Source organism: Staurois parvus, unplaced genomic scaffold (assembly GCF_062004578.1).
Source record: "Staurois parvus isolate SC_StPar_1 unplaced genomic scaffold, SC_StPar_1.0 ptg000297l, whole genome shotgun sequence".
NCBI classification, from domain to species: domain Eukaryota; kingdom Metazoa; phylum Chordata; class Amphibia; order Anura; family Ranidae; genus Staurois; species Staurois parvus.
In genome coordinates, this window is record NW_028318093.1 from 2,674,670 (window position 1) to 2,689,452 (window position 14,783).

Below are 14,783 nucleotides of genomic sequence, written 5' to 3' on the forward strand. Positions count from 1 at the left end.
AGGCCCGTAATCTGCCAGCACCCTATGTCAAAAAATTCAACACACCAGCAGTGTGAGGAGACCTGAAAGTGGCACATGGCAGAGTGTGGCGATGGAGACAGCAGCAATGGGAGGCCCTACAGGGACCCATGAGAGACTCTGGACCTGGCAGCAGCATGAGGAGGCGGTATATAAGGGCCTATGGCAGATTAGGGGCCTGGCAGCAGCTATAGGAGGCCCGTAATCTGCCAGCACCCTATGTCAAAAAATTCTACACACCAGCAGTGTGAGGAGACCTGAAAGTGGCACATGGCAGAGTGTGGCGATGGAGACAGCAGCAATGGGAGGCCGTACAGGGACCCATGAGAGACTCTGGACCTGGCAGCAGCATGAGGAGGCGGTATATAGGGGCCTATGGCAGATTAGGGGCCTGGCAGCAGCTATAGGAGGCCCGTAATCTGCCAGCACCCTATGTCAAAAAATTCTACACACCAGCAGTGTGAGGAGACCTGAAAGTGGCACATGGCAGAGTGTGGCGATGGAGACAGCAGCAATGGGAGGCCGTACAGGGAACCATGAGAGACTCTGGACCTGGCAGCAGCATGAGGAGGCGGTATATAGGGGCCTATGGCAGATTAGGGGCCTGGCAGCAGCTATAGGAGGCCCATAATCTGCCAGCACCCTATGTCAAAAAATTCTACACACCAGCAGTGTGAGGAGACCTGAAAGTGGCACATGGCAGAGTGTGGCGATGGAGACAGCAGCAATGGGAGGCCGTACAGGGACCCATGAGAGACTCTGGACCTGGCAGCAGCATGAGGAGGCGGTATAGGGGCCCATGGCAGATTAGGGGCCTGGCAGCAGCAATGGGAGGCCGTAATCTGCCAGCACCCTATGTCAAAAAATTCTACACACCAGCAGTGTGTGAGGAGACCTGAAAGTGGCACATGGCAGAGTGTGGCGATGGAGACAGCAGCAATGGGAGGCCGTACAGGGACCCATGAGAGACTCTGGACCTGGCAGCAGCATGAGGAGGCGGTATATAGGGGCCTATGGCAGATTAGGGACCTGGCAGCAGCTATAGGAGGCCCGTAATCTGCCAGCACCCTATGTCAAAAAATTCTACACACCAGCAGTGTGAGGAGACCTGAAAGTGGCACATGGCAGAGTGTGGCGATGGAGACAGCAGCAATGGGAGGCCGTACAGGGACCCATGAGAGACTCTGGACCTGGCAGCAGCATGAGGAGGCGGTATATAGGGGCCTATGGCAGATTAGGGGCCTGGCAGCAGCTATGGGAGGCCCGTAATCTGCCAGCACCCTATGTCAAAAAATTCTACACACCAGCAGTGTGAGGAGACCTGAAAGTGGCACATGGCAGAGTGTGGCGATGGAGACAGCAGCAATGGGAGACCGTACAGGGACCCATGAGAGACTCTGGACCTGGCAGCAGCATGAGGAGGCGGTATATAGGGGCCTATGGCAGATTAGGGGCCTGGCAGCAGCTATAGGAGGCCCGTAATCTGCCAGCACCCTATGTCAAAAAATTCTACACACCAGCTGTGTGAGGAGACCTGAAAGTGGCACATGGCAGAGTGTGGCGATGGAGACAGCAGCAATGGGAGGCCGTACAGGGACCCATGAGAGACCCTGGACTTGGCAGCAGCATGAGGAGGCGGTATAGGGGCCTATGGCAGACTAGGGGCCTGGCAGCAGCTATGGGAGGCCCGTAATCTGCCAGCACCCTATGTCAAAAAATTCTACACACCAGCAGTGTGTGAGGAGACCTGAAAGTGGCACATGGCAGAGTGTGGCGATGGAGACAGCAGCAATGGGAGGCCGTACAGGGACCCATGAGAGACTCTGGACCTGGCAGCAGCATGAGGAGGCGGTATATAGGGGCCTATGACAGATTAGGGGCCTGGCAGCAGCTATGGGAGGCCCGTAATCTGCCAGCACCCTATGTCAAAAAATTCTACACACCAGCAGTGTGAGGAGACCTGAAAGTGGCACATGGCAGAGTGTGGCGATGGAGACAGCAGCAATGGGAGGCCGTACAGGGACCCATGAGAGACTCTGGACCTGGCAGCAGCATGAGGAGGCGGTATATAGGGGCCTATGGCAGATTAGGGGCCTGGCAGCAGCTATGGGAGGCCCGTAATCTGCCAGCACCCTATGTCAAAAAATTCTACACACCAGCAGTGTGTGAGGAGACCTGAAAGTGGCACATGGCAGAGTGTGGCGATGGAGACAGCAGCAATGGGAGGCCGTACAGGGAACCATGAGAGACTCTGGACCTGGCAGCAGCATGAGGAGGCGGTATATAGGGGCCTATGGCAGATTAGGGGCCTGGCAGCAGCTATGGGAGGCCCGTAATCTGCCAGCACCCTATGTCAAAAAATTCTACACACCAGCAGTGTGTGAGGAGACCTGAAAGTGGCACATGGCAGAGTGTGGCGATGGAGACAGCAGCAATGGGAGGCCGTACAGGGACCCATGAGAGACTCTGGACCTGGCAGCAGCATGAGGAGGCGGTATATAGGGCCCTATGGCAGATTAGGGGCCTGGCAGCAGCTATGGGAGGCCCGTAATCTGCCAGCACCCTATGTCAAAAAATTCTACACACCAGCAGTGTGTGAGGAGACCTGAAAGTGGCACATGGCAGAGTGTGGCGATGGAGACAGCAGCAATGGGAGGCCGTACAGGGACCCATGAGAGACTCTGGACCTGGCAGCAGCATGAGGAGGCGGTATATAGGGGCCTATGGCAGATTAGGGTCCTGGCAGCAGCTATGGGAGGCCCGTAATCTGCCAGCACCCTATGTCAAAAAATTCTACACACCAGCAGTGTGTGAGGAGACCTGAAAGTGGCACATGGCAGAGTGTGGCGATGGAGACAGTAGCAATGGGAGGCCGTACAGGGAACCATGAGAGACTCTGGACCTGGCAGCAGCATGAGGAGGCGGTATATAGGGGCCTATGGCAGATTAGGGGCCTGGCAGCAGCTATGGGAGGCCCGTAATCTGCCAGCACCCTATGTCAAAAAATTCTACACACCAGCAGTGTGTGAGGAGACCTGAAAGTGGCACATGGCAGAGTGTGGCGATGGAGACAGCAGCAATGGGAGGCCGTACAGGGACCCATGAGAGACTCTGGACCTGGCAGCAGCATGAGGAGGCGGTATATAGGGGCCTATGGCAGATTAGGGGCCTGGCAGCAGCTATGGGAGGCCCGTAATCTGCCAGCACCCTATGTCAAAAAATTCTACACACCAGCAGTGTGTGAGGAGACCTGAAAGTGGCACATGGCAGAGTGTGGCGATGGAGACAGCAGCAATGGGAGGCCGTACAGGGACCCATGAGAGACTCTGGACCTGGCAGCAGCATGAGGAGGCGGTATATAGGGGACTATGGCAGATTAGGGGCCTGGCAGCAGCTATGGGAGGCCCGTAATCTGCCAGCACCCTATGTCAAAAAATTCTACACACCAGCAGTGTGTGAGGAGACCTGAAAGTGGCACATGGCAGAGTGTGGCTATGGAGACAGCAGCAATGGGAGGCCGTACAGGGAACCATGAGAGACTCTGGACCTGGCAGCAGCATGAGGAGGCGGTATATAGGGGCCTATGGCAGATTAGGGGCCTGGCAGCAGCTATGGGAGGCCCGTAATCTGCCAGCACCCTATGTCAAAAAATTCTACACACCAGCAGTGTGTGAGGAGACCTGAAAGTGGCACATGGCAGAGTGTGGCGATGGAGACAGCAGCAATGGGAGGCTGTACAGGGACCCATGAGAGACTCTGGACCTGGCAGCAGCATGAGGAGGCGGTATATAGGGGCCTATGGCAGATTAGGGGACTGGCAGCAGCTATGGGAGGCCCGTAATCTGCCAGCACCCTATGTCAAAAAATTCTACACACCAGCAGTGTGTGAGGAGACCTGAAAGTGGCACATGGCAGAGTGTGGCGATGGAGACAGCAGCAATGGGAGGCCGTACAGGGAACCATGAGAGACTCTGGACCTGGCAGCAGCATGAGGAGGCGGTATATAGGGGCCTATGGCAGATTAGGGGCCTGGCAGCAGCTATGGGAGGCCCGTAATCTGCCAGCACCCTATGTCAAAAAATTCTACACACCAGCAGTGTGTGAGGAGACCTGAAAGTGGCACATGGCAGAGTGTGGCGATGGAGACAGCAGCAATGGGAGGCCGTACAGGGACCCATGAGAGACTCTGGACCTGGCAGCAGCATGAGGAGGCGGTATATAGGGGCCTATGGCAGATTAGGGGCCTGGCAGCAGCTATGGGAGGCCCGTAATCTGCCAGCACCCTATGTCAAAAAATTCTACACACCAGCAGTGTGTGAGGAGACCTGAAAGTGGTACATGGCAGAGTGTGGCGATGGAGACAGCAGCAATGGGAGGCCGTACAGGGACCCATGAGAGACTCTGGACCTGGCAGCAGCATGAGGAGGCGGTATATAGGGGCCTATGGCAGATTAGGGGCCTGGCAGCAGCTATGAGAGGCCCGTAATCTGCCAGCAGCCTATGTCAAAAAATTCTACACACCAGCAGTGTGTGAGGAGACCTGAAAGTGGCACATGGCAGAGTGTGGCGATGGAGACAGCAGCAATGGGAGGCCGTACAGGGACCCATGAGAGACTCTGGACCTGGCAGCAGCATGAGGAGGCTGTATATAGGGGCCTATGGCAGATTAGGGGCCTGGCAGCAGCTATGGGAGGCCCGTAATCTGCCAGCACCCTATGTCAAAAAATTCTACACACCAGCAGTGTGTGAGGAGACCTGAAAGTGGCACATGGCAGAGTGTGGCGATGGAGACAGAAGCAATGGGAGGCCGTACAGGGACCCATGAGAGACTCTGGACCTGGCAGCAGCATGAGGAGGCGGTATATAGGGGACTATGGCAGATTAGGGGCCTGGCAGCAGCTATGGGAGGCCCGTAATCTGCCAGCACCCTATGTCAAAAAATTCTACACACCAGCAGTGTGTGAGGAGACCTGAAAGTGGCACATGGCAGAGTGTGGCGATGGAGACAGCAGCAATGGGAGGCCGTACAGGGACCCATGAGAGACTCTGGACCTGGCAGCAGCATGAGGAGGCGGTATATAGGGGCCTATGGCAGATTAGGGGCCTGGCAGCAGCTATGGGAGGCCCGTAATCTGCCAGCACCCTATGTCAAAAAATTCTACACACCAGCAGTGTGTGAGGAGACCTGAAAGTGGCACATGGCAGAGTGTGGCGATGGAGACAGCAGCAATGGGAGGCCGTACAGGGACCCATGAGAGACTCTGGACCTGGCAGCAGCATGAGGAGGCGGTATATAGGGGCCTATGGCAGATTAGGGGCCTGGCAGCAGCTATGGGAGGCCCGTAATCTGCCAGCACCCTATGTCAAAAAATTCTACACACCAGCAGTGTGTGAGGAGACCTGAAAGTGGCACATGGCAGAGTGTGGCGATGGAGACAGCAGCAATGGGAGGCCGTACAGGGACCCATGACAGACTCTGGACCTGGCAGCAGCATGAGGAGGCGGTATATAGGGGCCTATGGCAGATTAGGGGCCTGGCAGCAGCTATGGGAGGCCCGTAATCTGCCAGCACCCTATGTCAAAAAATTCTACACACCAGCAGTGTGTGAGGAGACCTGAAAGTGGCACATGGCAGAGTGTGGCGATGGAGACAGCAGCAATGGAAGGCCGTACAGGGACCCATGAGAGACTCTGGACCTGGCAGCAGCATGAGGAGGCGGTATATAGGGGCCTATGGCAGATTAGGGGCCTGGCAGCAGCTATGGGAGGCCCGTAATCTGCCAGCACCCTATGTCAAAAAATTCTACACACCAGCAGTGTGTGAGGAGACCTCAAAGTGGCACATGGCAGAGTGTGGCGATGGAGACAGCAGCAATGGGAGGCCGTACAGGGACCCATGAGAGACTCTGGACCTGGCAGCAGCATGAGGAGGCGGTATATAGGGGCCTATGGCAGATTAGGGGCCTGGCAGCAGCTATGGGAGGCCCGTAATCTGCCAGCACCCTATGTCAAAAAATTCTACACACCAGCAGTGTGTGAGGAGACCTGAAAGTGGCACATGGCAGAGTGTGGCGATGGAGACAGCAGCAATGGGAGGCCGTACAGGGACCCATGAGAGACTCTGGACCTGGCAGCAGCATGAGGAGGCGGTATATAGGGGCCTATGGCAGATTAGGGGCCTGGCAGCAGCTATGGGAGGCCCGTAATCTGCCAGCACCCTATGTCAAAAAATTCTACACACCAGCAGTGTGTGAGGAGACCTGAAAGTGGCACATGGCAGAGTGTGGCGATGGAGACAGCAGCAATGGGAGGCCGTACAGGGACCCATGAGAGACTCTGGACCTGGCAGCAGCATGAGGAGGCGGTATATAGGGGCCTATGGCAGATTAGGGGCCTGGCAGCAGCTATGGGAGGCCCGTAATCTGCCAGCACCCTATGTCAAAAAATTCTACACACCAGCAGTGTGTGAGGAGACCTGAAAGTGGCACATGGCAGAGTGTGGCGATGGAGACAGCAGCAATGGGAGGCCGTACAGGGACCCATGAGAGACTCTGGACCTGGCAGCAGCATGAGGAGGCGGTATATAGGGGCCTATGGCAGATTAGGGGCCTGGCAGCAGCTATGGGAGGCCCGTAATCTGCCAGCACCCTATGTCAAAAAATTCTACACACCAGCAGTGTGTGAGGAGACCTCAAAGTGGCACATGTTTGAGGCATGATTCATGGCGGATTTAGTCAGTTGTGTCAGGAACTCTTGGTTTGAAATCCAGACTAATCCACGCCTGATTCATTTTCACAAACGTGAGTCTCTCCACACTTTGGGTGGACAGTCGTGTCCTCCGCGGAGTTACAATACCTCCTGCCGCACTAAACACGCGCTCCGATGCCACGCTACTGGCCGGGCATGACAGCCTTTCAAGGGCAAATTCAGCTAGTTGGGGCCAAAGGTCAAGTTTCGTTGCCCAGTAGTCAAGGGGATTGTCTACCTCGGTTGGCAGGGTGCTGTCCAAGTAGGCCCAAGCCTGTTGTTTGAGCTCCTGCTCCAGGTCCACCTGATGCTGCTGCTGCTGCTGCTGCGGCTGGTTAGTAGTTTCCTCACTGCGCTGGTGAAGAAAGCTACTCATCATCGACTGCAGACTGAGGCAGCCGCTGCTGGTGGAGCTGCCACTGCTCCTACCACCCCACCCCTCCCCTGCTGCCATGGCAGCGGAACGCGAGCGCACAGGGCCCACAGTGTCTGAGGATGGACGTTGGCGCACAAAGGCAGAGACCAACTGACTACATAGGTGGTTTTTATAGTACGTTATTTTGGCCTCCCTCTCAGCAGGTGTGAAAAAGGCCACCATTTTTGAACGGTAGCGAGGGTCCAACAAGGTGGACAGCCAAAAGTCATCCCTCTGTCTAATGGTTATTATTCGGCTGTCGCTACGCAAGCAACCGAGCATGCTATGGGCCATTTGTGTCAAGGAATGCGAGGGACTCCCTGCCTCCATCTCCACAGCATACTGCCACGGTGCGTCTGGGTCCTCTGTCTCCTCCTCCTCCTCCTCTACCAGATGCTCCTGCTCCTCCACTCCTGTCTGCTGAGTGGAAAAACCACCCATTTCACTCAATAATTCCTGAGCACAAATGTCCTCCTCTACCTCCTCCTCTTCTTCCTGTCCTGCCCCCACAGGGGTCATGTGGCGTTGAGATCTGTGCGCCACGTCTACCGCACCCTGACCAGCCATTGTTAACAGCATTTGTTCAAGGACGTGCAACAGAGGAATGACGTCGTTCATCCCATAGTCCTGCCGACTCACGAATAGCGTGGCCTCCTCAAAGGGCCTGAGCAAGCGGCAGGTGTCACGCATGAGCTGCCAATGGCTGACATCGAAGTTACACAGGGGAGTACCTTTATCCGCTTGTAACATCAGGAAATCGGTGATGGCCTTTCGCTGCTCGTAAAGGCGGTCTAACATGTGTAGGGTTGAATTCCACCTTGTTGCAACGTCGCAGATCAGGCGATGATGTGGAATTCCGTTCTGCCGCTGCAGCTCAAGGAGGGTGTGCTTTGCGGTGTAGGAATGGCTGAAATGCATGCAAAGTTTACGTGACATTTTAAGGATGTCTTGCAGTGGGATGGTGGATTTTAGGAACCGCTTGACAACCAGATTGAACACGTGAGCCATGCATGGCGCATGGCACAACCTTCCTTGACGCAGAGCAGACACCATGTTCTTTCCGTTGTCGGTCAACATGGTTCCGATTTTCAGTTTGCGCGGAGACAGCCATCTGTCGATTTCTCTGTTCATTACACTCAGAAGTTCCTCCCCTGTGTGACAACGTTCGCCTGGACCTGGCATCAGCATGAGGAGGCGGTATAGGGGCCCATGGCAGATTAGGGGCCTGGCAGCAGCTATAGGAGGCCCGTAATCTGCCAGCACCCTATGTCAAAAAATTCAACACACCAGCAGTGTGAGGAGACCTGAAAGTGGCACATGGCATGAGAGACTGTGGACCTGGCAGCAGCATGAGGAGGCGGTATAGGGGCCCATGGCAGATTAGGGGCCTGGCAGCAGCTATGGGAGGCCCGTAATCTGCCAGCACCCTATGTCAAAAAATTCAACACACCAGCAGTGTGTGAGGAGACCTGAAAGTGGCACATGGCAGAGTGTGGCGATGGAGACAGCAGCAATGGGAGGCCGAACAGGGACCCATGACAGACTCTGGACCTGGCAGCAGCATGAGGAGGCGGTATATAGGGGCCCATGGCAGATTAGGGGCCTGGCAGCAGCTATGGGAGGCCCGTAATCTGCCAGCACCCTATGTCAAAAAATTTAACACACCAGCAGTGTGAGGAGACCTGAAAGTGGCACATGGCATGAGAGACTGTGGACCTGGCAGCAGCATGAGGAGGCGGTATAGGGGCCCATGGCAGATTAGGGGCCTGGCAGCAGCTATGGGAGGCCCGTAATCTGCCAGCACCCTATGTCAAAAAATTCAACACACCAGCAGTGTGTGAGGAGACCTGAAAGTGGCACATGGCAGAGTGTGGCGATGGAGACAGCAGCAATGGGAGGCCATACAGGGACCCATGAGAGACTTTGGACTTGGCAGCAGCATGAGGAGGCGGTATATAGGGGCCCATGGCAGATTAGGGGCCTGGCAGCAGCTATGGGAGGCCCGTAATCTGCCAGCACCCTATGTCAAAAAATTCAACACACCAGCAGTGTGTGAGGAGACCTGAAAGTGGCACATGGCAGAGTGTGGCGATGGAGACAACCCACCGACTGTTTTGCTCGCTGCCAAGCTGCCACCCTCTTCTCCTGATGATGCGGAAGCAATAGCCTGATGACGACGAGGCTGCCAAGTGCGATCAGCCTCATCATCATCAATTAGGGTCTCCGCCTCACTACTAGCCCCCTCGGCTGCGTGTGGGTCAGGAGACAGACCTGTCTCTACAGTTGCAAGAAAAAGTATGTGAACCCCTTGGGATTACGTGGAGTTTTGCATGAATTGGGCATAAAATGTGCTCTGAACGTCATCTAAGTCACAACAATAGAAGAACACAGTCTGCTGAACATAATACTACACAAACATTAGATGTTGCCATGGTTTAATTGCACATAACATGTAAACATTCACAGTGCAGGGAGGAAAAAGTATGTGAACCTTTGATTTAATAACTGATTGACCCTCCTTTGGCAGGAATAACCTCAACCAAACGTTTCCTGTAGTTGCAGATCAGACCTGCACAACGATCTGGAGTAATTTTGGACCACTCCTCTTCACAAAATTGTTTCAGTGTAGAAATATTCTTGGGATGTCTGGTGTGAATCGCTCTCTTAAGGTCATGCCACAGCATTTCAATCGGGTTGAGGTCAGGACTCTGACTGGGCCACTCCAGAAGGCGTATTCTGTGCTGTGGCAGCCATTGTTTTGAAGAATTACTTGTATGCTTTGGGTCATTGTCCTGTTGCATCACCCATCCTCTGCGGAGCTTCAGTTGGCGGACAGATGGTCGTACGTTTTCCTGCAAAATGTCTTGATAAACTCTGGAATTCATTTTCCCATCAATGACAACAATCAGTCCAGGCCCTGAGGCAGCAAAGCAGCCCCAAACCATGATGTTCCCTCCGCCATGTTTTACAGTGGGGATGAGGTTTTGATGTTGGTGTGCTGTGCCTTTTTTTCTCCTCACATAGTGTTGTGTGTTCTTCCCAAACAACTCAATCTTGGTTTCATCTGTCCACAGTATATTTTGCCAGTAGTGCTGTGGAACATCCAGGTGCTCTTTTGCAAACTTCAAACGTGCTACAATATTCTTTTTGGACAGCATTGGCTTCCTCCGTGGTGTCCTCCCATGTACTCCATTCTTGTTTAATGTTTTCCTTATTGTAGATGTGTCAACAAAAATGTTAGCATGTGCCAGAGATTTCTGTAGGTCTTTAGCTGACACTCTGGTATTCTTCTTTACCTCATGCAGCATTCTGCGCTGTGCTCTTGCAGTCATTTTTACAGGACGACCATGCCTAGGGAGAGTAGCAACAGTGCTAAACTTTCTCCATTTGTAGACAGTCTGTCTTACCGTGGACACATGAACATCAAGGCTTTTGGAGATACTTTTGTAACCCTTTCCAGCTTCATGCAAGTCAACAATTCTTGATCATAGGTCTTCTGAGAGCTCTTTTCTGCGAGGCATGGTTCACATCAGAGAGTGCTTCTTGAAACCAGTAAACCCAAAACAGGTGTGTGTTTTTTAAGGGCAGGACAGCTGTCAGCAACACATCCAATATCATCACACTGATTGGAGTCAAGGTTGGCTCACTCCTGGCTCCAATTAGCTCTGGGAGAAGTCATTAAGCTAGGGACTCACATACTTTTTCCTCCCTGCACTGTGAATGTTTACATGTTATGTGCAATTAAACCATGGGAACATCTAATGTTTGTGTAGTATTATGTTCAGCAGACTGTGTTCTTCTATTGTTGTGACGTAGATGACGTTCAGAGCACATTTTATGCCCAATTCATGCAAAACTCCACGTAATCCCAAGGGGTTCACATACTTTTTCTTGCAACTGTACACCGGCTACCGAGCCACTCTCCTCGCCACTACTTCTTCGCCTGGCTGCTGAAGAGGCGGATGTCTCCCCCCATTCCTGACCGCCCTCTGTTAGCTCTTCCTCACTGTACTGGATGACACCGGGAGCACTAGCCTCTGGCTGCGAATAGTGCTGCCTCGACCCCTTCCTCTGCTGCCACGTCTGCTCGCTCCTAAAACATTGCCTCCTCTGCCACTCCTCTGCATGTTGTCTGACATACTCTTTAATTAAACGATTCTGTGTCCCTGAGTAACAATTCTGTGGCCCTAAGTAACGGTTCTGTGGCCCTCAGTAACAGTTCTGTGTCCCTGAGTAACAATTCTGTGTCTGTGCGAGTAACAATTCTGTGGCCCTAAGTAACAGTTCTGTGGCCCTCAGTAACAATTATGTGTCCCTAAGTAACGGTTCTGTGGCCCTCAGTAACAATTCTGTGTCCCTGTGTAACAATTCTGTGTCTGTGCGAGTAACAATTCTGTGGCCCTAAGTAACAGTTCTGTGGCCCTCAGTAACAGTTCTGTGTCCCTGAGTAACAATTCTGTGTCTGTGCGAGTAACAATTCTGTGGCCCTAAGTAACAGTTCTGTGGCCCTCAGTAACAGTTCTGTGTCCCTGAGTAACAATTCTGTGTCTGTGCGAGTAACAATTCTGTGGCCCTAAGTAACAGTTCTGTGGCCCTAAGTAACAATTCTGTGTCCCTGAGTAACAATTCTGTGGCCCTAAGTAACGGTTCTGTGTCCCTCAGTAACAATTCTGTGTCCCTGTGTAACAATTCTGTGTCTGTGCGAGTAACAATTCTGTGGCCCTAAGTAACAGTTCTGTGGCCCTCAGTAACAGTTCTGTGTCCCTGAGTAACAATTCTGTGTCTGTGCGAGTAACAATTCTGTGGCCCTAAGTAACAGTTCTGTGGCCCTCAGTAACAGTTCTGTGTCCCTGAGTAACAATTCTGTGTCTGTGCGAGTAACAATTCTGTGGCCCTAAGTAACAGTTCTGTTGCCCTCAGTAACAATTCTGTGGCCCTGAGTAATGGTTCTGTGGCCCTCAGTAACAATTCTGTGTCCCTGTGTAACAATTCTGTGTCTGTGCGAGTAACAATTCTGTGGCCCTAAGTAACAGTTCTGTGGCCCTCAGTAACAGTTCTGTGTCCCTGAGTAACAATTCTGTGTCTGTGCGAGTAAGAATTCTGTGTCTGTGCGAGTAACAATTCTGTGGCCCTAAGTAACGGTTCTGTGGCCCTCAGTAACAGTTCTGTGTCCCTGTGTAACAATTCTGTGTCTGTGCGAGTAACAATTCTGTGGTCCTAAGTAACAGTTCTGTGGCCCTCAGTAACAATTCTGTGTCCCTGATTAACGTTTCTGTGGCCCCAAGTAACAGTTCTGTGGCCCTCAGTAACAATTCTGTGTCTGTGCGAGTAACAATTCTGTGTCTGTGCGAGTAACAATTCTGTGGCCCTAACAGTTCTGTGGCCCTCAGTAACAATTCTGTGTCCCTGATTAACGTTTCTGTGGCCCCAAGTAACAGTTCTGTGGCCCTCAGTAACAATTCTGTGTCTGTGCGAGTAACAATTCTGTGTCTGTGCGAGTAACAATTCTGTGGCCCTAAGTAACAGTTCTGTGGCCCTCAGTAACAATTCTGTGTCCCTGATTAACGTTTCTGTGGCCCCAAGTAACAGTTCTGTGGCCCTCAGTAACAATTCTGTGTCTGTGCGAGTAACAATTCTGTGTCTGTGCGAGTAACAATTCTGTGGCCCTAAGTAACAGTTCTGTGGCCCTCAGTAACAGTTCTGTGTCCCTGAGTAACAATTCTGTGTCTGTGCGAGTAACAATTCTGTGTCTGTGCGAGTAACAATTCTGTGGCCCTAAGTAACAGTTCTGTGGCCCTCAGTAACAGTTCTGTGTCCCTGAGTAACAATTCTGTGTCTGTGCGAGTAACAATTCTGTGGCCCTAAGTAACAGTTCTGTGGCCCTCAGTAACAGTTCTGTGTCCCTGAGTAACAATTCTGTGTCTGTGCGAGTAACAATTCTGTGTCTGTGCGAGTAACAATTCTGTGTCTGTGCGAGTAACAATTCTGTGGCCCTAAGTAACGGTTCTGTGGCCCTCAGTAACAGTTCTGTGTCCCTGTGTAACAATTCTGTGTCTGTGCGAGTAACAATTCTGTGGCCCTAAATAACAGTTCTGTTGCCCTCAGTAACAATTCTGTGGCCCTAAGTAACGGTTCTGTGGCCCTCAGTAACAATTCTGTGTCCCTGTGTAACAATTTTGTGTCTGTGCGAGTAACAATTCTGTGGCCCTAAGTAACAGTTCTGTGGCCCTCAGTAACAGTTCTGTGTCCCTGAGTAACAATTCTGTGTCTGTGCGAGTAAGAATTCTGTGTCTGTGCGAGTAATAATTCTGTGGCCCTAAGTAACGGTTCTGTGGCCCTCAGTAACAGTTCTGTGTCACTGTGTAACAATTCTGTGTCTGTGCGAGTAACAATTCTGTGGCCCTAAGTAACAGTTCTGTGGCCCTCAGTAACAATTCTGTGTCCCTGATTAACGTTTCTGTGGCCCCAAGTAACAGTTCTGTGGCCCTCAGTAACAATTCTGTGTCTGTGCGAGTAACAATTCTGTGTCTGTGCGAGTAACAATTCTGTGGCCCTAACAGTTCTGTGGCCCTCAGTAACAATTCTGTGTCCCTGATTAACGTTTCTGTGGCCCCAAGTAACAGTTCTGTGGCCCTCAGTAACAATTCTGTGTCTGTGCGAGTAACAATTCTGTGTCTGTGCGAGTAACAATTCTGTGGCCCTAAGTAACAGTTCTGTGGCCCTCAGTAACAGTTCTGTGTCCCTGAGTAACAATTCTGTGTCTGTGCGAGTAACAATTCTGTGTCTGTGCGAGTAACAATTCTGTGGCCCTAAGTAACAGTTCTGTGGCCCTCAGTAACAGTTCTGTGGCCCTCAGTAACAGTTCTGTGTCCCTGAGTAACAATTCTGTGTCTGTGCGAGTAACAATTCTGTGGCCCTAAGTAACAGTTCTGTGGCCCTCAGTAACAGTTCTGTGTCCCTGAGTAACAATTCTGTGTCTGTGCGAGTAACAATTCTGTGTCTGTGCGAGTAACAATTCTGTGTCTGTGCGAGTAACAATTCTGTGTCTGTGCGAGTAACAATTCTGTGGCCCTAAGTAACGGTTCTGTGGCCCTCAGTAACAGTTCTGTGTCCCTGTGTAACAATTCTGTGTCTGTGCGAGTAACAATTCTGTGGCCCTAAGTAACAGTTCTGTGGCCCTCAGTAACAATTCTGTGTCTGTGCGAGTAACAATTCTGTGTCTGTGCGAGTAACAATTCTGTGGCCCTAAGTAACAGTTCTGTGGCCCTCAGTAACAATTCTGTGTCCCTGATTAACGTTTCTGTGGCCCCAAGTAACAGTTCTGTTGCCCTCAGTAACAATTCTGTGTCTGTGCGAGTAACAATTCTGTGTCTGTGCGAGTAACAATTCTGTGGCCCTAACAGTTCTGTGGCCCTCAGTAACAATTCTGTGTCCCTGATTAACGTTTCTGTGGCCCCAAGTAACAGTTCTGTGGCCCTCAGTAACAATTCTGTGTCTGTGCGAGTAACAATTCTGTGTCTGTGCGAGTAACAATTCTGTGGCCCTAACTAACAGTTCTGTGGCCCTAAGTAACAGTTCTGTGTCCCTGAGTAACAATTCTGTG